Source organism: Saccopteryx bilineata, chromosome 11 (genome assembly GCF_036850765.1).
Source record: "Saccopteryx bilineata isolate mSacBil1 chromosome 11, mSacBil1_pri_phased_curated, whole genome shotgun sequence".
NCBI classification, from domain to species: domain Eukaryota; kingdom Metazoa; phylum Chordata; class Mammalia; order Chiroptera; family Emballonuridae; genus Saccopteryx; species Saccopteryx bilineata.
In genome coordinates this window covers 6,320,721-6,341,321 of record NC_089500.1, presented here as the reverse complement: position 1 = coordinate 6,341,321, position 20,601 = coordinate 6,320,721, and the positions used below count along the sequence as shown (strand labels likewise).

The 20,601-nt window shown below is 38.4% G+C and overlaps 1 pseudogene; it reads right to left on the bottom strand.

Annotated features, from left to right (window-relative positions):
• Positions 1-19,379: 19,379 nt before the first annotated feature.
• Positions 19,380-19,461, bottom strand: LOC136315768 (small nucleolar RNA U3; annotated as a pseudogene).
• Between the last annotated feature and the right edge of the window lie 1,140 nt (positions 19,462-20,601).

The window sequence follows — 20,601 nt, the reverse complement described above, 5'->3', positions numbered from 1 at the left end:
TTTTATAAGGATATTGATCATGTGGGAATAAGCGTATCAGTGAAGGGCTTTAGAAAATTGTGGAAGAGCCGATACCAAACAGTAGGATAAACAGAAAGGCCATCTCAAGTCCTTGCTGCTATCTGAAACACTTCTCTTTAGGCACAGGCTTTTAGGGATTGATTATCTAATGAGTGTTCATTGTCATGATTGAAAGAATATGAAAGTATGGGGGAAAAAAAACCCCCATTCATGTTGTGGGTGTTTGTTGTTTTGTTGTTTTTCCTTTCAGTGCATCACAACTTACCCCACTAGGCTGAGGGAAGCACCCCTCCTGGCCACAGTGTCCCTGGCCCTGGGATGCTGAAGCCAGGTGACCCAGGGTTGCATCCTCTGGTGTCTCAGGTGAGGGAAGCCTCTTATCTCACCTGACACAACTCTGACTTGACTCAAGGTACATTCTCTTTTTTCCTCCCTGCTACAATTAACTTTTAGGATTTGCTGTTATAGTAGGCAGTCTAAAGGATACCCTGGAATGTCTTCTGCTGGGTTTTTAACCCCTTAATTTTTGTACTAACAAAATTAAAAAATTACCTTTAGTTTCAAGGGAAACTAAAAATGTTATTTTCATTTTGGGGAAAAAAAATCTTTAAATACAGGGAAAACATGACCATTTATTCTTGATCATTTCTTACTTCTTATGTTTGTGAATGAAACCGGAAAGTCTAGTGTCCCACGTGACTCTTTCTCAGAATGTCTGCAGAGTTGCTTTTTATCCTGACAGTTGTGTCCCCAGCAAACAGACCTGTTTGGCTTTAGCCATGACCTTCTTCTTTGATGTCCATACCAATGATATAGTTTCATGCCTTCAAAATGAATTAATATTATAATTTGAAGTTATAGTTTTTAATTCTCTTAAAGCTTCTTACTAGAAAAACCCCACCTCCATGGATACCAAGTAAAATATGCAGGCCAGAGGAACAACCCAAAACGCTTAAGAATGAAGATTGCGTTTGCTCCCCCCCGCCCCCGCCCCAAGAATCCCACAGTTCACTGTGGCTTTCCATCACATGGCGATGACGTGAACTGGACCCAGCCAAGGGAAACGTTTCCTACTCTGTGACTTTGAGAGAAGATAATTATTAAATTTAAAACATTCAGTGTCTAAATTATCAGAAATCATTAGTTCTACATTTTCCTTTTAAAATGTGCTATTTTGATATCAATAATATTTCATACCATATGCAGTATAACTAGCAATCATAAAGAAGACCTAATTCAAATGAACCAAGAACTCCATGGAAAATCTGATTTATAAAGTATGTGTTCATTTGGAAATACTAACGACAGTAATCTCTATTCATCAGTCATGAGATTTCTAATTAATATTATCTGCTGGAAGTTATAGTTATAAAAAAAACATTTAAAAACAAATATTAAAAGGATTGAGGAATTCCAGCTTAGCTCCTAGGACCCTAATGTTAAATCGACAAGCTTTTACAAATATGGTAAAAATTTGCCTAAATTTAAGCTTCTTTGACTTGGGGTTTAAAGTACAATATAAGAGATGTTTATCTTATAAAAATCATTTCTATTGTTGCTTATGATTCCAATCTGGCACATGAACCTCATATATACATGATAACAATTAACTTTTAGGATTCTATGTTAGCATATTCTATAAATTCTTCATAATTTTGGCTTTTCAAATTCATTTTTAGGGTCAATCAAAGTTGGAGAAAGAAAAGCATTAAATTATTTTCCTTGCTTTTTAAAATTAAATATAGCTTAAAATTTTATCTCAGCATTACTATGCAATGTTATCTATCTGTCTATCACCTACCTATCTATCTAGTTTGTCGGGGTGGGCACAAGGCATGTTCCAACTTGCAAACACTAACCTACCAAATAAAATGCCCATAAACGCACAACTTGAGGTTACACAACTTCCTTCCTAGGAAGAGGTCTGGATGTTAATATTTATTCAATTTATTTAAACTAAAAAAAAAAAAAGTCACCCATTTCTCCCACCCCTCACTGCCCACCTCTTAGAACCATTCATTCGTTTCCGGTATTTATGAGGTTTTATTTTTTTTTTTAATCAAAATACTATATATTTCCATCAATACTTTTGCTTTAGCACGTCTTAGAATTTTTATGCTAAGGTAATCGTTTCTTACTATAAACTTTATATTGGCCATAAACCATATATAGATAGAAACAAAGTAAAATGGCGCAGTTTAACAAATTAGTACGGAGGACCCCGTTGTCACGTGACCCAAGCGGGGCCTTTGATGTGGTTCCCACTCCGATAGCTTGTCCCTCTAACACAGCAACTCAAATACCATCGCTCTCCTAAATCTGTAGCCATCGCTCTACATTTTGCTTATATTTTTGTCACTTAAGTAAATGAGTCCTCACCATTCATTTTGTGTGCCTTTGAGCTTCACATAAACATGAAAAAGTTATATATATAACTTAAAAGAGTTTTTCTTCTGTTCAATATTTCTATGAGGTTGATTCAGCACTGGGAATAGCTGTGATTCTTTCACTGATTTTGCTATATAGCCTCCCAGTAAATGACTATATCACAATTAATGTCTGTATTCTACAAGTGGTACTATTTGGTTTGTTCCCCGTTTGGGGTCTCTGGAAATAACAGTGCTGTGAGAATCTTTTGTGACAGTCCCTTTGTACACGTGTGCACGCATCTCTGCTGGATGCACGCCAGGTGGACAGGGTCCACGGTGTGGATATATTTAACGCTGGAAAACGAGGCCAGTTTCCCAGCTCATGGAAGGAGAGTTGCCTGGGATCTGCTTCTACACAAAGTCTCGCGATCTTTCTCACATTAGCTGTTCTGGCACGTTTGTGATGCTCTAATTGTGTATATTTAGATTTCCTAGCGTACTAACAGGATTGAGAACATTTTTATGCACTTAGTGGGCATTTTATTGTTGTTGTTTTTTTTTAATGTAATTTCAAGTCTATTTTCCTAATGTCTCATATCACTTTCTTATTGGTATGTGACTGTGGTTGTTTTTTTTTTTATTATTGTTCTACTTATTTATAAATATTTATTGGTTGACTCTTTTTTTTTTTTCTTTTTTTTTTTTTTTATAATTTTATTTTTTTAATGGGGTGACATCAATAAATCAGGATACATAAATTCAAAGATAACAAGTCCAGGTTATCTTGTCGTTCAATTATGTTGCATACCCACCACCCAAAGTCAGATTGTCCTCTGTCACCTTCTATCTTGTTTTCTTTGTGCCCCTCCCCACCCCCTATCCCTCTCCCATTCCCCCCTCCCCCCCGTAACCACCACAATCTTGTCAATGTCTCTTAGTTTCAGTATTATGTCCCACATACGTATGGAATAATACAGTTCCTGTTTTTTTCTGATTTACTTATTTCGCTTCGTATCATGTTATCAAGATCCCACCATTTTGCTGTAAATGTTCCGATGTCATCATTTCTTATGGCTGAGTAGTATTCCATAGTGTATATGTGCCACATCTTCTTTATCCAGTCATCTATTGATGGGCTTTTTGGTTGTTTCCATGTCCTGGCCACTGTGAACAATGCTGCAATGAACATGGGGCTGCATGTGTCTTTACGTATCAATGTTTCTGAGTTTTGGGGATATATACCCAGTAGAGGGATTGCTGGGTCATAAGGTAGTTCTATTTGCAGTTTTTTGAGGAACCACCATACTTTCTTCCATAATGGTTGTACTACTTTACATTCCCACCAACAGTGGATGAGGGTTCCTTTTTCTCCACAGCCTCTCCAACATTTGCTATTACCTGACTTGCTAATAACAGCTAATCGAACAGGTGTGAGGTGGTATCTCATTGCCGTTTTGATTTGCATTTCTCTAATAGCTAAAGAAGATGAGCATCTTTTCATATATCTGTTGGCCATTTGTATTTCTTCCTGGGAGAAGTGTCTATTCATATCCTCTTCCCATTTTTTTATTGGATTGTTTGTTTGTTTGTTGTTGAGTTTTATGAGTTCTTTGTATATTTTGGATATTAGGCCCTTATCTGAGCTGTTGTTTGAAAATATCATTTCCCATTTAGTTGGCTTTCTGTTTATTTTGTTATCAGTTTCTCTTGCTGAGCAAAAACTTCTTAGTCTGATGTAGTCCCATTCATTAATTTTTGCCTTCACTTCTCTTGCCATTGGAGTCAAATTCATAAAATGCTCTTTAAAACCCAGGTCCATGAGTTGAGTACCTATGTCTTCTTCTATGTACTTAATTGTTTCAGGTCTTATGTTTAGATCTTTAATCCATTTTGAGTTAATTTTTGTACAGGGAGAGAGACTGTAGTCCAGTTTCATTCTTTTGCATGTGGCTTTCCAGTTTTCCCAGCACCATTTATTGAAGAGGCTTTCTTTTCTCCATTGTGTGTTGTTGGCCCCTTTATCAAAAATTATTTGACTATATATATGTGGTTTTATTTCTGGACTTTCTATTCTGTTCCATTGGTCTGAGTGTCTATTTTTCTGCCAATACCATGCTGTTTTGATTGTCGTGGCCCTATAATAGAGTTTGAAGTCAGGTATTGTTATGCCCCCAGCTTCATTCTTTTTCTTTAGGATTGCTTTGGCTATTCGGGGTTTTTTATAGTTCCATATAGATCTGATGATTTTTTGCTCTATTTCTTTAAAAAACATCATTGGAAGTTTGATGGGAATTGCATTAAATTTGTATATTGCTTTGGGTAATATAGCCATCTTGATTACATTTATTCTTCCTAGCCAAGAATAAGGTATATTCTTCCATCTCATTATATCTTTTTCGATTTCCCTTAACAATGGTTTATAGTTTTCATTATATAAGTCCTTTACATTCTTTGTTATGTTTATTCCTAAGTATTTTATTTTTTTGTTGCAATCGTGAAGGGGATTATTCTTTTGAGTTCCTTCTCAGTTGTTTCATTGTTGGCATATAGAAAGGCTATTGACTTCTGTATGTTAATTTTGTATCCTGCGACCTTACTGTATTGGCTTATTGTTTCTAGTAGTCTTTTTGTGGATTCTTTGGGGTTTTCGATGTATAGGATCATATCATCTGCAAAAAGTGATACCTTTACTTCTTCTTTTCCGATATGGATGCCTTTTATTTCTTTGTCTTGTCTGATTGCTCTGGCTAGAACCTCTAGTACCACATTAAATAAGAGTGGAGAGAGTGGACAACCCTGTCTTGTTCCTGATTTAAGGGGGGAAGCCTTCAGTTTAGTGCCATTTAATATGATGTTAGCTGATGGTTTATCATATATGGCCTTTATCATGTTGAGATATTTTCCTTCTATACCCATTTTGTTGAGAGTCTTAAACATAAAATTGTGTTGTATTTTATCGAAAGCCTTTTCTGCGTCTATTGATAAGATCATGTGGTTTTTGTTCTTTGTTTTGTTGATATGGTGTATTACATTTACCGTTTTACGTATGTTGAACCATCCTTGAGATTCTGGGATGAATCCCACTTGATCATGATGTATTATTTTTTTAATATGTTGTTGTATTCGATTTGCTAGTATTTTGTTTAGTATTTTAGCATCTGTATTCATTAGAGATATTGGTCTGTAGTTTTCTTTTTTTGTGCCATCCTTGCCTGGTTTTGGGATGAGGGTTATGTTGGCCTCATAAAATGTGTTTGGAAGTATTGCTTCTTATTCAATTTTTTGGAAGACTTTGAGTAGAATAGGAACCAAGTCTTCTTTGAATGTTTGATAAAATTCGCTGGTATAGCCATCAGGGCCTGGACTTTTATTTTTGGGGAGGTTTTTAATGGTTTTTTCTATTTCTTCTCTACTGATAGGTCTGTTTAGGCTTTCTGCTTCTTCTTGACTCAGTCTAGGAAGGTTGTATTTTTCTAGGAATTTATCCATTTCTTCTAGGTTGTTGAATTTAGTGGCATAAAGTTTTTCATAGTATTCTACAATAATTCTTTGTATATCTACAGTGTCCGTGGTGATTTCTCCTCTTTCATTTTGGATTTTGTTTATATGAGTTCTTTCTCTTTTTTCCTTGGTAAGTCTTGCCAAGGGTTTGTCAATTTTGTTGATCTTTTCAAAGAAACAGCTCCTTGTTCTATTAATTTTTTCTATAGTTTTTCTGTTCTCTAATTCATTTATTTCTGCTCTGATTTTTATTATTTCCTTTCTTCGGCTGGTTTTAGGTTGTCTTTGTTCTTCTTTTTCTAGTTCCTTAAGGTGGGAAGTTAAGTGGTTCACTTGGGCTCTCTCTTGTTTGTTCATATATGCCTGAAGCGATATGAACTTCCCTCTTATCACTGCTTTTGCTGCATCCCATAGATTCTGATATGTCGTATTGTCATTTTCATTAGTCTGTATATATCTTTTGATCTCTGCACTTATTTCTTCTTTGACCCATTCATTTTTTAAAAGTATGTTGTTTAGTTTCCACATTTCTGTGGGATTTTTTCCCTCTTTTTTGCTGTTGAATTCTAGTTTCAAGGCTTTATGATCAGAAAATATGCTTGGTACAACTTCAATTTTTCTGAATTTGCTGATGTTGTTTTTGTGGCCCAGCATATGGTCAATTCTTGAGAATGATCCATGTACACTGGAGAAAAATGTATACTCAGTCACTTTGGGATGAAATGTCCTGTAGATGTCTATCATATCCAGGTGCTCTAGTGTTTTGTTTAAGGCCACTATGTCTTTGTTGATTCTCTGTTTGGATGACCGATCTAGAGCCGTCAGCGGTGTATTGAGGTCTCCAAGTATGATTGTATTTTTGTCAGTTTTTGTTTTAAGGTCAATAAGTAGCTGTCTTATATATTTTGGTGCTCCTTGGTTTGGTGCATATATATTAAGAATTGTTATGTCTTCTTGATTCAGTGTCCCCTTAGCCATTATGAAATGGCCATTTTTGTCTCTGAGTACTTTTCCTGTCTTGTAGTCAGCATTATCCGATATGAGTATTGCTACACCTGCTTTTTTTTTGGATGTTATTTGCTTGGAGTATTGTTTTCCAGCCTTTCACTTTGAATTTGTTTTTATCCTTGTTACTTAGATGAGTTTCCTGTAGGCAGCATACAGTTGGATTTTCTTTTTTAATCCATTCTGCTACTCTGTGCCTTTTTATTGGTGAGTTTAATCCGTTTACATTTAGTGTAATTATTGATACTTGTGAGTTCCCTATTGCCATTTTATATCTTGCTTTCTGTTAGTTTTGTGTCTTGTTTGATCCTTCTCTTTCGTTTTTCTATCTTTTGTTTTTATTTGGTTGTATTCCATACATCTTTCCTCTGTTGCTATCTTTTTTATCTCATGTGCTTCTGTGGTGGTTTTTTCAATGGTGGTTACCTTTGAGTAATGAAAAGGGTCCCTACCCTGTTCATTGTTGCGAACTATTTTGTGAGTACTTTTGCACTCCATCGTCCTTTGCTACTGTTAATCTCCATCTTCTCCCCCTCTTTCTTTTTGTTGTTGTCACAGTTTAAATTTGGTTTTATTGTGTTCTTCTTGGAGCTTTTACTTGTGGCTCTGTTTTTTTTTGTTCTTTGTATCTGATTGGAGAACCCCCTTTAGTAATTCCTGGAGTGGGGGTTTTCTGATGATAAATTCCCTCATCTTTTCTGTATCTGTGAATGTTTTTATTTCTCCTTCATACTTGAAGGATAGCTTTGATGGGTATAGTATTCATGGCTGAAAGTTCCTCTGTTTCAGGACTTTAAATATTGGGGTCCACTCTCTTCTAGCTTGTAGAGTTTCTGCTGAGAAATCTGATGATAATCTAATGGGCCTTCCTTTATATGTTGTATTCTTCTTTTCCCTGGCTGCCTTGATAATTTTTTCTTTGCTGTTGGTTGTGTCAATTTCATTATGATATGCCTTGGAGTAGGTTTGTTGGGGTTAAGAAAACTTGGAGTTCTGTTTGCTTCTTGAACTTGAGGCTTTAGTTCTTTCCACAGGTTTGGGAAGTTCTCATCTATTATTTGTTTGAGTATGTTCTCCATTCCATTTTCTCTCTCTTCTCCCTCTGATATACCTATTATTCTTATGTTATTCTTTTTGATGGAGTCAGATAATTCTTGTAGGGCTATCTCATTTTTTTTAAATTTTGAGTCTCTTTCTTCTTCTCTCTGTTGTGCCTCAAGTTGCTTGTCTTCTATTTCACTAATCCTCTCTTCTTTCTGACCTGTTCTATTAGCTAAGCTTGTTACTTCGTTTTTCAGCTCGTGAATTGAGTTTTTCATCTCTGTTTGATTTGTTTTTATAGTTTCAATTTCCTTGGACATATATTCTTTGTGTTCATGGAGTTGTTTTCTGAGCTCCCTATATTGCCTTTCTGTGTTTTCTTGTATATCTCGGAGGATTTTTAGGATTTCTATCTTGAATTCTCTGTCATTTAGCTCCAAGGTTTCCAATATATTAAATTTTTTCTCCATAGATTTTTCCTCATCTAGCTGTGTTACCTCTCTTTCTTTTGTATCCATGATATTCTATTTTCTCTTCCTTAATGGCATCTGAGGGTGGTTTTGTTGATAGTATTAATGAGATTTAATAAAGAATAAAAAGTTAAAAAAAATAAAAAAAATTAAAAATCGAAAAGAGTTGTTTTTTTTTAAAAAAATTAATAATGAAATAAAGAAAAATAAAATAAAATAAAAATTTTAAAAAAAAGGAAATTATTCCCCCCCCTCCTTTTTTCCTCTCCTCTCCTCTCCCCTCTTTCTTGAGAAAATCTTGTGGTGGACTGTGAGTTATAACAAACAATGCCTGTGATGGAGGGCCTGAATTGGGGAAAAGTAATAAAGGGGCAAAAAAGAAAAAAAGAAGAAAAAAAAAAGGGAAAAAAAATAAAATAAAAAAGAGGAAAAAAAAGAGCGTATGGACCCACAAAAAGCAAATAAGGAAAAAATTTGGGTCAAGAATAAAATGATTTGCTTTTAGGTGTTGGTTGTCTAAGAGTTATGATGAGAAGAATAAGAGGAAAATGGAAAAAATGGGGGGACAAATTAAAAACTTACTATTGTATTTAGTGGAACAAGAACTAGATAATATGGAGAGCCAGGGATGGGAGCACTGCTAGTGAGTTAAAAAGGTGAAGTAAAAACCCCCCAAAATGCCACAAACATAGGTTTGAGTCCCAGATAAGATAATTTGTTTGTTATTGAGGTTTGAATGAGAGGAGATGTAAAGGAGAAAGGAAGAAACTAATATAGAGGGAGAAAAGAAAGAGAGAGAGAGAAAAAAAAGAGGGAACCACTAAAAGAAGAAAAAAGAAAGGAGAGAGAGAGAGTTAAGGGTTTTGGAGTGCAACCCTCATAGAGAGAAAGGAAGAGAAGAGAAAAGATAATGGGAGATGTAACACTTATGGGTAGTGTAGTTCAAGGAGAGGAGAGAGTAAGATCAGTAGAGAGTTAATCGGCCAAATTGGAGGAGGAAAAAAAAGTATCAAGAATGAAGATAAGAGAAACAAACGAACAAATATAATAAAATGTGATAGGTTATAAAGTCTGCAGATTATTCTTGATTTTGAGAGGTTATCTTCTTGCTTTTTCTTTTCTCTCCCTCTTCCTGGTCGGTGACTCTGTACCCCGGGTTCTGCCCCTTTGGCACGCTCAGGTAGAGGTTTGCAGTTGATAAGTCTCTATGGCAATATCATGTATAGTGCTTTAGTCTCGTGGGAGTCGAGGCTCATTAGCATTTATAGGCTCCGACAGTGAGAGAGTCCGTGTTCCTGGAGCCTTTCTCCTAGTCTTTCCTTCCTCAGTTAGTAGCCTGATAATCCAGCTATGGGGTTGCTGCTGCCTCTGCCTGGATAGTAAGAGGCTCAAAGAGCTGGCAACTCCCCACTCTATTTCCACTCAGCACAGGGCTCTAGGTAAGGCTCAGTCAGTCAGAGCTGCTAGCATAATCAGGCGGGCTTTCCGCCTACTCAAAGACCACTGGCTCTGCCACTCTGTCCGGTAACACAAGCGGGCGCCCACTTCTGGGGGGCGCTTGGAGGAAACTCTCACTCACTGTCTGCGACCAGGATATCCAGCCAGCAGTCTCACGCTCTGAGTGAAACCCCCAACCGCATGGAAAAGTTGCAGCGTTGGAATTGAGTCTCGCTCCGTCCCCGTGCGCGGCTTTTGCAAGGCGCTGGGGTGGCTCGAGATTCCGCTTTGGCCCACACAAAGGCCCCTGACTCTGCCCCTCTGTGCGATAACACGGGCGCGCACTGCCGAGGCACTCGGAGGAATCACTCACTCCTTATCTGTGCGCACAAACCAGGATATGAGGCCGGCCGCGGTTCCCTCTGAGTGAAACACCCTCCAGCACGGAAAATCTCCACCGTTGGAATTAGTTCTCACTCCCTCCCGTGCGTGGCTTTCCCAGGGCGCTGGCGCTGCCCAGAGACTCTGTCCTCGGCCCACAGAAAGGCCTCTGACCCTGCCTCTCCGTGGGGCAACACGGGCACCCACTCTCGGGGCCTAGGAAGAAATTCTTGCCCACTAACTGCGCACCGACCAGGAGACCGGGTAAAATGGCCGCTCCGTTTGTCTTTCTTTGTTTGGGTTTGGCGCGAGTGTTAGCTTGTATTGCCCGGGTTGCCACAGGATCAGATTTTCCTCGGCTTGGATCTGTGTGCCACAGCCTGGTTCGGCCGTTTGTGCCGCGGCGGCCTGGATCTATTCACCCCCTTTGCCCGCCTCAGTTTCTATATTCACAGTTACCAGAGAAAGCCGCCGTGTTTAGGTTAGTGAGGAAGGCGGAGCATTTCTTACTCCCTATTTCCTTCGGGGTTTGGTTATATATTTAGCCAATTTTTCACTCAATCATACCTTTGGGTGTATTGCGAAGCATCTGGAAGCTCCAAGTATAGGTTTTTCTGTTTCTGGTTGAAGATCTTGTTGAGTTTTGGGGGAGATTTATCGGTATCGCTTCCTACCCCGCCATTACTCTGACGTCCTCTCTGTGGTTGTTTTTTTATTTAAATACAGTACCAATTGCAAACATTTCTACCCACTCTGTAGCTTGACTTTTGACTTTAAGCTGAACTCTTTGGCAAAGAGATGTTTTCATTCTGATGTTATAAAACATATCATTCCTATTTTGTTATGGAAGGTGCACTTTTATTCTATTAAGTAATATATATTTTTCATCTAAGGCAATGAAAACATTTTCTTACATTATCTTTTAAGAGCTTTATTGTTTCTCATTTAAATGTAGGTCTGCAATGCAAATGGAATTTAAACTTGGGTGTAGTATGAAGGAAAGGTCAAGAATTACCCCTCTCCCCAAAATAAGCAACTATAATAGTACAATGTATTGGGGGGAAATAAACATACTCACCACTGTTCCACAGTGTCACAAATGTGTGTACACACACGTACACGTACACACACACCTGTTTCTGGAATGTGTGTTATTTGGGTTGATTTGTTTTTTCTCTCACTTTTACCATTCACCATGAAATATGAGATTTGTTTTAGGTTTGCAGGCATCCCTTAGAATTTGCATTCTAATCCTAGGTTACTCTATTAAGAATGACTGTTGAATTTGATCAAATGCCTTTCTAAATGTATTAAAATGTTCTTTCTTTAATCTCTTAATTTTGCTTTGATTATTATTAGAATGGTAAACCACACTTGTCTGCTTAGAAGAAACTCAGCTTGTTATAATGTTTTCTTTTTATATACTGTTGAAATTGGCTTTTAAAATACTTTTTATACTCTGCTATTATTTCAAACTTACAGATAACTCATAAGTATAGTAAAAAGGACACATGCACGAACAGAATTATTTCTATTTTGTTAATTATTCTGTCTATAACACATAAATACAAATATAATATATATATTGAATGTTTCTGGTATCAAAGGAGAGTGAATTTGAGGCACCATGCCACTTTATTCATATATATTCCTATGAATTAAAAATGACTAAAATGTGACTATGAGAGATAGTATTAAAACAATTATGGAATTTAAATAAGAACGTTGAATTACATTAGTGATTCTATAGACATTACATTTCCTGAAATTGGTAACTGCCTGTGGTCATGGCAAAGAATACCCTCTTTCTTATGGAGGAGAGGGAAGCCCTGTGCACTGTTGGCGGGAATGCAAATCAGTGCAGCCACTATGAAATAAAAGTATAAAGGTTCCTCAACAAATTAAAAATAAAGCTATCGCCTGACCAGGCATAGGTGCAGTGGATAGAGCATTGGACTGGGATGCGGAAGGACCCAGGTTCGAGACCTCGAGGTCGCCAGCTTGAGCATGGGTTCATCTGGTTTGAGCAAAGCTCACCAGCTTGGACCCAAGGTTGCTGGCGCGGGCAAGGGAAGGAGGGTTGCCTGGAATCTACTTCTACACAAATTCTTGCAATCTTTCTCACATTAGCTCTTCTGGCATGTTTGTGATGCTCTCATTGTGTATATTTAGATTTCCTAGCGTACTTGGTCTGCTGTAGCCCATGGTCAAGGCACATATGAGAAAGCAATCAATGAATCACTAAGGTGTCACAACAAAAAACTGATGATTGATGTTTCTCATCTCTCTCTGTTCCTGTCTGTCTGTCCCCATCTGTCCCTCTCTCTGACTCTCTCTGTCTCTGTTAAAATAAAATAGAGCTACCATATGATCCGGCAATTTCACTTCTGGGTATCTGCCCGATACAACGGTACTAACTTAAACAACAGTACTAACTTAAAAAGAGAGACATGCTCCCAGTATATCATTATTGCAGCATTATTCACCATTCATCTACTGGTAAACACTTAGGTTGTTCCTGTTGTTCCAGTGCAGGGAGGAAAGAAAAAGGGGAAATTTCAGGATTTATCTCATTATAAATACTGCCTAAAACTTAGTCACCTCCCATGTCAAAAAGGAAAACCTGATTATTAGATTTCATGTATAGACTTGCTTCCATAAATCTCTTTAACAATGAATTTGAAGTAAAACCACAAAAGGTGTAGACTGCGACAAAAGAAGACTATTTTTGGTGCGGGGATTTTGAAGAGAAGAAGGAGCTTCTCCCTGACTTTCTGAGAGTTCAGACCAGTGCTCTTGCCTGTAGCGTTCCCAAGGTTGGGGAGGCACCGGATCTGTGGACCTGCACAGCAGTTTGATCTATAAGACTGCAGCTGTGTGGTAAGGATGTGGAATTCTGTGACTATGTGGAATCCTTATTTAGGCCAATCAAGAACATCACTGATTTCTAAAGTGAAGAGGCTAGGAGGTACCTAATTAATGCCATTAGGTCTAGTTCTTGGAGCAGTTAAAACAAAAAAGTTATTTGTGTATCTGCAAAGAGAACGCATCCTGCAGTTTAACAGCTGGAAAAAAGCAACAATGATTTTTAAACCTTGAGGGTGTCTTCAAGAAAGTCACTTGCTTGGTTTCAAATGGACGTCTAGATAGCAATTGTACCTCAAAGAGCAGGAGGTCCCACAGGGCTCCCTGCTTGTGCAGTTGAAGAGTTCTGCTTAGGGGACACTAACGCATGGTTTTATAATGGAAGATTGCTCTGTTCCTTGTTGTTCTGACAACTCTATTTATGAGGCTCAGAATGAAGCCCAAAATTCAAGAACTAGGGAAATAATACTGAAACCCTGGAGTACTGATTAAAATGAACTTGGGCGAAACACTTAGTAAAAGACTTGATAATACAATGCACCATGTAAGAATAAAAATGATGAAGCTTTTCTCTCTGTCTCTTTTTTTTTTTCCAAAATAGATTCTTTTCCGCAACCGTTGGCCTGTCACAGACGATTTTGATTGTTTCCCTATGTGAAGAGGGTTTTGTTTTTTGTTCTAAGTACTTCTCCCTCAGCTGTTTCACTCAACTTTCCCAGTAGGTGGGAATTTCTGGAGTCTTATAGATGAGCCAAGACTATTTTTAATTCACAAAAAGAGACAATAGGAGATAATTATACCTTGCTCAGAAAATACCTAATCCAGGCAAGGTGTTTTTCACGCGGTGTATTTCTATTCCTGGGTAGAAATGCATGTCAAGATACCTTAGGATGAGTTTGGGCAAATGTGAGCTTCAGGGATGTACACAGCATCACATCCCTTGTCTACTTAGAGGTAGGATCAGGTCCCTTCATCTGATGACACACTTCTGCATACAGGGGGTCCTTGGGTTATGACACAGTTCCTTTTGTACGACAGTGACGTAACCAAAATTTTGGAGTAAGTTGAAACACACCCTAGCCTAATTCACTTACCTATCCTTTAACACAGTTATAAAATCACTTTCTAGTACAGAAAAACACAACTAATCCACAGAAAAAAGAAAAGGACATAAATATATTGTATTATATACTGTACTATAGTAACAGAAACAAGGACAAAAAATGAATGTAAAAAAAGTTCCTTACCTTTATTCCTCTGGTTGGCTTGCACCCTGGAAGGGATGTTGCATGGTGGGAGAGAGGGACCTATTGGGAGGAGGAAGCTGGAGAGGCAGGAGAACCTGCAGAAGGTGCTGGAGATACGGGGTCAGGTGAATCAGGATTGCCTAAGGAACATGCAGGAGATGCTGGAGATGGTTCTACCTGCACTACAGGTGTTTCAGCTCGAGAAGCAGCTGATGTAGAGGGTACAGGGTCTGTTTCAGGCCTCTCTGCCTTCTTGAAGAATTATTCCAGGCTAGTCTGGAAGGTTGATGAAGTCTTCCAAAATCTGCCTATAGCATTGTACAGCCAACACAGCTCTGTATTCCCTACTGAATCTGTCATCGCTGGGGTCCTCAGCCTGAAGTTTTGCCATCCCATCCTCTACCACAGAAAAACCTGCCAACCCTTGGTGGCAATCTCTTGAATTCTGTTTCTATCTCTTCCTCTTCAGTCAGCTGCTTCTCCAGCTGAATGAGGTCCTCAGCAGACAGCTCCTCTCCATTTCTTATGGAAGTGTGTGTCCTAAACTTGAGACTCAACGTACTTAAGCATATATTGAGGCTGTTATAACCTAAGGACCTCCTGTATTCAGGTTTAAACTAAGCACAGCAATTAGTTGCTATATCTCCTTTTCCATCTATACCAGGTGACAATGTCATCGGCACCAGACCTAGTCACTTTCCATGAGAAGCCGATACAAAAGTATTTTATACACCTTAAACTAGTTTTGTGCATAACTCATGGTTACAGGTACTTTCCACGGTTTATCCCAGCGTCAAGCTGCCAGATTGAATATGCAACTTGTCCAGCCCCACTGAAGGGAGCAGACCAGGCTGAAGAAGAGCAGCAGTGCTCTCGGGTGCCCTCCCTGTGTGCGGGGGACACAGCCACGGTGGGCAGCACAGCATCTCTCCAACCCAGCTCCCAGTCCCAAAAAGGAACTGGGGGCACTCCAGTCAAAGGTGTGTCCAGAGCACTTGTACTGTGTTCAAGAGGAGAGCAAAACCACCCAGCACGAATATCATTGTTAACCAGTCGTGGCCAGACAGGAGGGCTAAAGCTCCTTGCAGAAAGATGTTATTGCACCAGTAAACTATGTACTTAGAAAACAGAAACACAAAGTCAGAAAGCAACTCATTTCAGTACAAAGAAATGAAATCTGTCGTCTGCATGCACCGACAGAACTCAACATGCAGATGAGGGCCATGCATCTGCCTTTGTTGTCCACATAGGGCTGGAGAGGGTGGAACTGGCATCAGTAGGTGGCAGACAAGGGGCACGAAAAGGGACCCATGTGTCCTCTTTACTAGTGATTCAGCAATCCTGTACATGGTATTTTCTATGCGGCAAGAATGACTATAAGTGCATCGCAGATATAAACTCATCTAATGTATAAAGCAGACCAATGGGCCAGCTCCTACCATCCTACTTGTTTTACGAGTGAGGAAACTGAGGCACAGAGGTAGAACGAGCTCCTCAAGATCACACAGCTTCTAAGTCCCCACGATGGGACTGGTAATCAGCAACCCCAACTTCTGCCACAGGACTGTCTCAGTCACTCGAGAAAATACCCAGTTACAGCTTCGCTGGCTCTTTGAAGAACAAACAAATAAGAAAGAAAAAACTTCATAAGGGACAAATTTAATTTTTTTTCTCGCTTTGTTATCAGAAAATAGCCTCGCCCACACACGGCTAGAATATTAATTCCTGAGGTTCACACAGCCAGCAAACAGCAAAGCTAGGATCCGGAGCTACTGAGTCAGGGTGCTCCTTTGACCGCTCTGTCTTAAAAACAAACGACTTCATGTGGGAAATTGTTTTCTTAAAATATAGAAAAGCTTTCTGAAGTAAAAAAGAAGGAGAAGAAGAAGAACAACAACAACAACAACTCATTAAAATAACTGGATAAAAGCAACATGGCACAAAAACCCATAGAAAAGTATAAACACTTTATTTCAAAACAATAGACACAAATTTACTAACTATAATATTAACAGATTGAACCTAGCCATACATTGGAAAAATATGGCTTGAATACAGAGGGCTTAATTCAAAAGACGCATGGACAATTAGATTTAAAGATATCAACTGCATTGAGAAGTAGGGGGAAAAACCATTTAGTCAATTCAACAGATGCTCTTGCTTCTACAAAATTGCTAAAATTTGCCATTTGAGGAAGAAGGTCAGTTTACAACCTCAGAATGAGGCAGAGCTCTCAGAGCCATATAAGGATGTTTACCTGTCAAAGGATTTCCAACAAAGTATAAATATTTTCTACCAACCAATAACTAAACCGAGACCATTTCAGGCAGAGAGACGAAAACACTTTCTACAGACAAAACCACAAAAATGCCCTGTGTACAAGTTAAAGCAAATGTCCCACCTCACGTGCAAACAATGGAAACACAAACTCAAACCCCGTGCAAATGCTATTTCTCAACAACCAGCTTGACAAACTTTTAAAAACTGGCTAAATACAGAATCTTGGTGAAGATATGGAATAACAGAAACACCCACCGCAGCTGTAGATGGACAATAGGATGTGGTCGCTGGGAAAAGTATGTCTGGCATCTGGAGGAGAGTTGAACCAGTCCTTTGCTGAGTGGTTTCCACACTGGTGTGGTGGGGGTCCCCCTGGGAATCTTTAAAAGCCTGGCTCTACCCTTTCCCGCCTGCTTTAATTGCTAGGCAGTGACACCTGGCTGTAGGGAGGTTGTAGCAGCTCCCAGGTGATCCAAAGTGTGGTGAGCGTGAGGGTCCACTGCTTCCATAAGGCAGGACCCATGCACAGAAGAGACATTTTGAAAATTGCTTGCCCATGTCCCAGGAAAACCACAAGAAAGTTAAAGAGTAACAAAAGTCACGATGGCAAAATACTGAAGACAATCAGAATGTACACCAGTGTAGAATGGGTAAATCATCGTAAATACTCCAAGAAACAGGAAAAAAAAAAAAAAATGAAAGTCAACTTCATGCATTAATGGCTTTGACTCTCAGAAACCTGACAGTGAAGGCAGTGAATATGTCTGAGACGATAAAGGCATTATGTTGCCCAGCCATGTGTTGTCTCGAGCACACAACGCTTGAGTTGAATCAGGGAGGCTTACGAGGGTAGTGCAGAAGGTAAAAGATGTGGGGAATGGCAGGTATAGTTTTCAGGGGGTCATTGGTTTGGGAAGGAGGGAGAAAATGGGGTTAGGGTAGCTCCAGATGCAGCCCCTCATGGTCAGTGCCTTGACTTGGTAGTACGTACCCAGCTGTTCATTTTATGTTGCTACTTCGACTTAATGTATTATACACTTTTGAACATGAGTTCTTTTTTTATTTATTTGTCAAGAATTTTAAGGGAATGAGAAAACACATTAATTGCATAGGACTCTAAAAGCCCCTAAGTTCAGGGATCAACAGATGTGTGTAACTTCACAGAATTTCCATGACACATTTAAAATCAATTACAGAATTTTATAGAAAGCCCTAAAATGTTGACATACTAAGTCTGTCACCGACATTGTGGAATAGTAAGCAGGACAGGTACCGTTGGTTTACTTGCAACAATCATCCCCAAATATCAGAAAGTGAGAAGAAGGTAGCATTCAGTATGAGAGAGAATCAGTGGCAGTTAAAAACAGAACCATCCACTAATATGATTATATTAGTTTGCGCCAGATAGTTCTTCTGTAAAAATTAAATAATTTCTGCAACATGATGATAATCTCACATTATAGATAGGACCAATGAGGCTCATGTGGTTTAAATAACGTTTTGAAGGTCATTGACCTATAAGTGGCCATTTAGAACTGAATGTATGACAGTCTAATTATAGATTCATAACATATTAAAACAAAATAATGTAGTTCTAGAAGCAGGACTAGCTCAAATGTTTTTAAAATATAAAATTCATTGGCTTCTACAATTTTAATCTACTGCCCTAAACTCAGTTTTCCTTTCTGTATACAGATTGATTTTTTTAAGTAAAATAATTTGTGTAGCTTGTCCAAAAGCTATCTGCTATATTATTCATAGAATGAGTCTGAATTCCCTTGTGTAATATTTTGTATTATTCATTCATGATATTAGAGCTCACCTCTGTACAAACAATGAATCATGGATTTCAATTTTGAAACAATATTAATCATTAATGGTATCTAAATCTGTCTTCTTTATGGGCATGCACAGATCTCTACAAGATAAAAATGTTACACAAGGCAAAAATAAGCAAAATAAATTTAATATTTCAGGAACCTAAAACATGTTCTTTATTATTTAGAAATTATATAAGTTTTCAGTTTATTTTGTGAACAACAGAGCCCTACCTCCTTGCTGAGGACATTCAAGTCTTTCTCCAGATCGAGCTTGAATCTTCTTCCATAATCTTTTCTCCTATTACTGTCTCCACCTATTTTGTGCTCTAAATACATTGGACTCAGGATTAGTCCTTATGTATTAACATATTTTCAGGCCTGTGTTTCTTTACAGCAGTTATCACTACTCTAAACCATCAACATCTAAATCCCTCTTCCTCTTCCCACCTCAAAGTCATCTTTTTCTACTAGTCAAATGGTTCCATTTATTCTTCCATGTCCATCTCAAATATACAGACTTCAATGACACATCTTCGGACTCCTATGACCCACCCTTCTGCTTGAATCCAATACTCTTTGTTCAGTACTATTAAGTAGACATTTGAGAAGACATTCAAACTCAGCCACCAGGTATGTTAAATTAATAACAGAATACCACTTTGGAGCCAAAAGACTGACTAAACTAAAAAGACAGAATAGATGTGTCCACCAGGGCACGGGTAACTGGTAATCTGCAGCTCTACTGTTGAAATGTAAATTGCTATATCCGTTTCAGAAAGCTGTCAGCAATGTCTACTAAATGTGAACTAACACATGCCCTGTGACCCAGCAATTGCATTCCTGCTCGTATATGTACAGAAATATAGATATTAGATGTACCAAAAGACATTTATGAATGAGAAGATTATAAAGCAAGAACTAAGAACAGAACAATCTACCAATTCCTATTGAGGAAGAATAGATAAATGTACTTTGCCATATTCATGTAATGAACTATAGAAATGATCCCTAAAAGTATAGTCTTCTATATTCATAAAATAGAATAACAATGTAAAAGTGAAAAAAAATCTGCTACAAGCAAAAACATGATGTCTTAAGTGGGATTCCATTTAAGATGACAGATATGAGAAAGGATGCATGTATGACATCTATACGAAATTAAAAAATCAGTAAAATTCCTGACCAGGTAGTGGCACAGTGGATAGAACATCAGACTGGGATGCAAAGGACCCTCGTTTGAAACCCCGAGGTCGCCGGCTTGAGTGTGGGCTCACTACCTTGAGCACGGGGTCGCTGACTTGAGCAAGGGGTCATTCGGTCTGCTGTAGCCCCCTGGTAAAGACACATATGAGAAAGCAATCAATGAACAACTGAGGAGCCACAATGGGAAGAATTGATACTTCTTGTCTCTCTCCATTCCTGTCTTTCCCTATCTGTCCCTCTCTCTGACTCTCTCTCTTTGTCAAAAAAAAAAAAAAAAATCAGCAAAATTCATCTCTGGGGTTAGAAATCAGGACAGTGGGTATTTCCATGGAAGAGGGAAGTGACAGGTGGAAGAAGGTGTGGGGGAATGGTCTACGATGCTGAAAATACGCTTTTCCTTGATCCAGATGGTGTTTGTGTCGTTAAAATTCTTTGAGCTCTACAGCCATGATGTCTGCCTGTGTATCTATATATAGTGAAGCTAAAAAGTGCTTGGCATTCTGTGTGTCAGAGAAATGCAGGATTGTCTTTAGCATTTACATGTAAGGGTTCTTTCTTAATCCTTTTAAACCAATTCACTAGAAAAGACAATCAAACTAATGGTATAATTAAGTAAATAGTACAGAGGGATAAAGAAGTTGTAGTTTCTCTCTGGAGGTCTCTCTGTGTTAAAAAATGTTTACTTCAAAGTTGTGGGAGTTGGTTTGAAATATCAGACAGTATAGTCGTTACAGTGGGGAAAAACATGAAGGTAATACTCTTTTGGTATAGGTCACTAATTTCTATATATTTATTCTCAGTTATAATGAAGTGAGCTTTTGTTAAGTGGAGTTTAGTTTTTTAGAATGCTAGTTTTGACATTAAGGACGGAGTTGACCTGTTGATAGTTCATCTGTATGTTTATTTCTTTTTGATGAGGCAAAGTCCACGGTTTCAGTATGTAGATGAAAAAGGGGCCCCA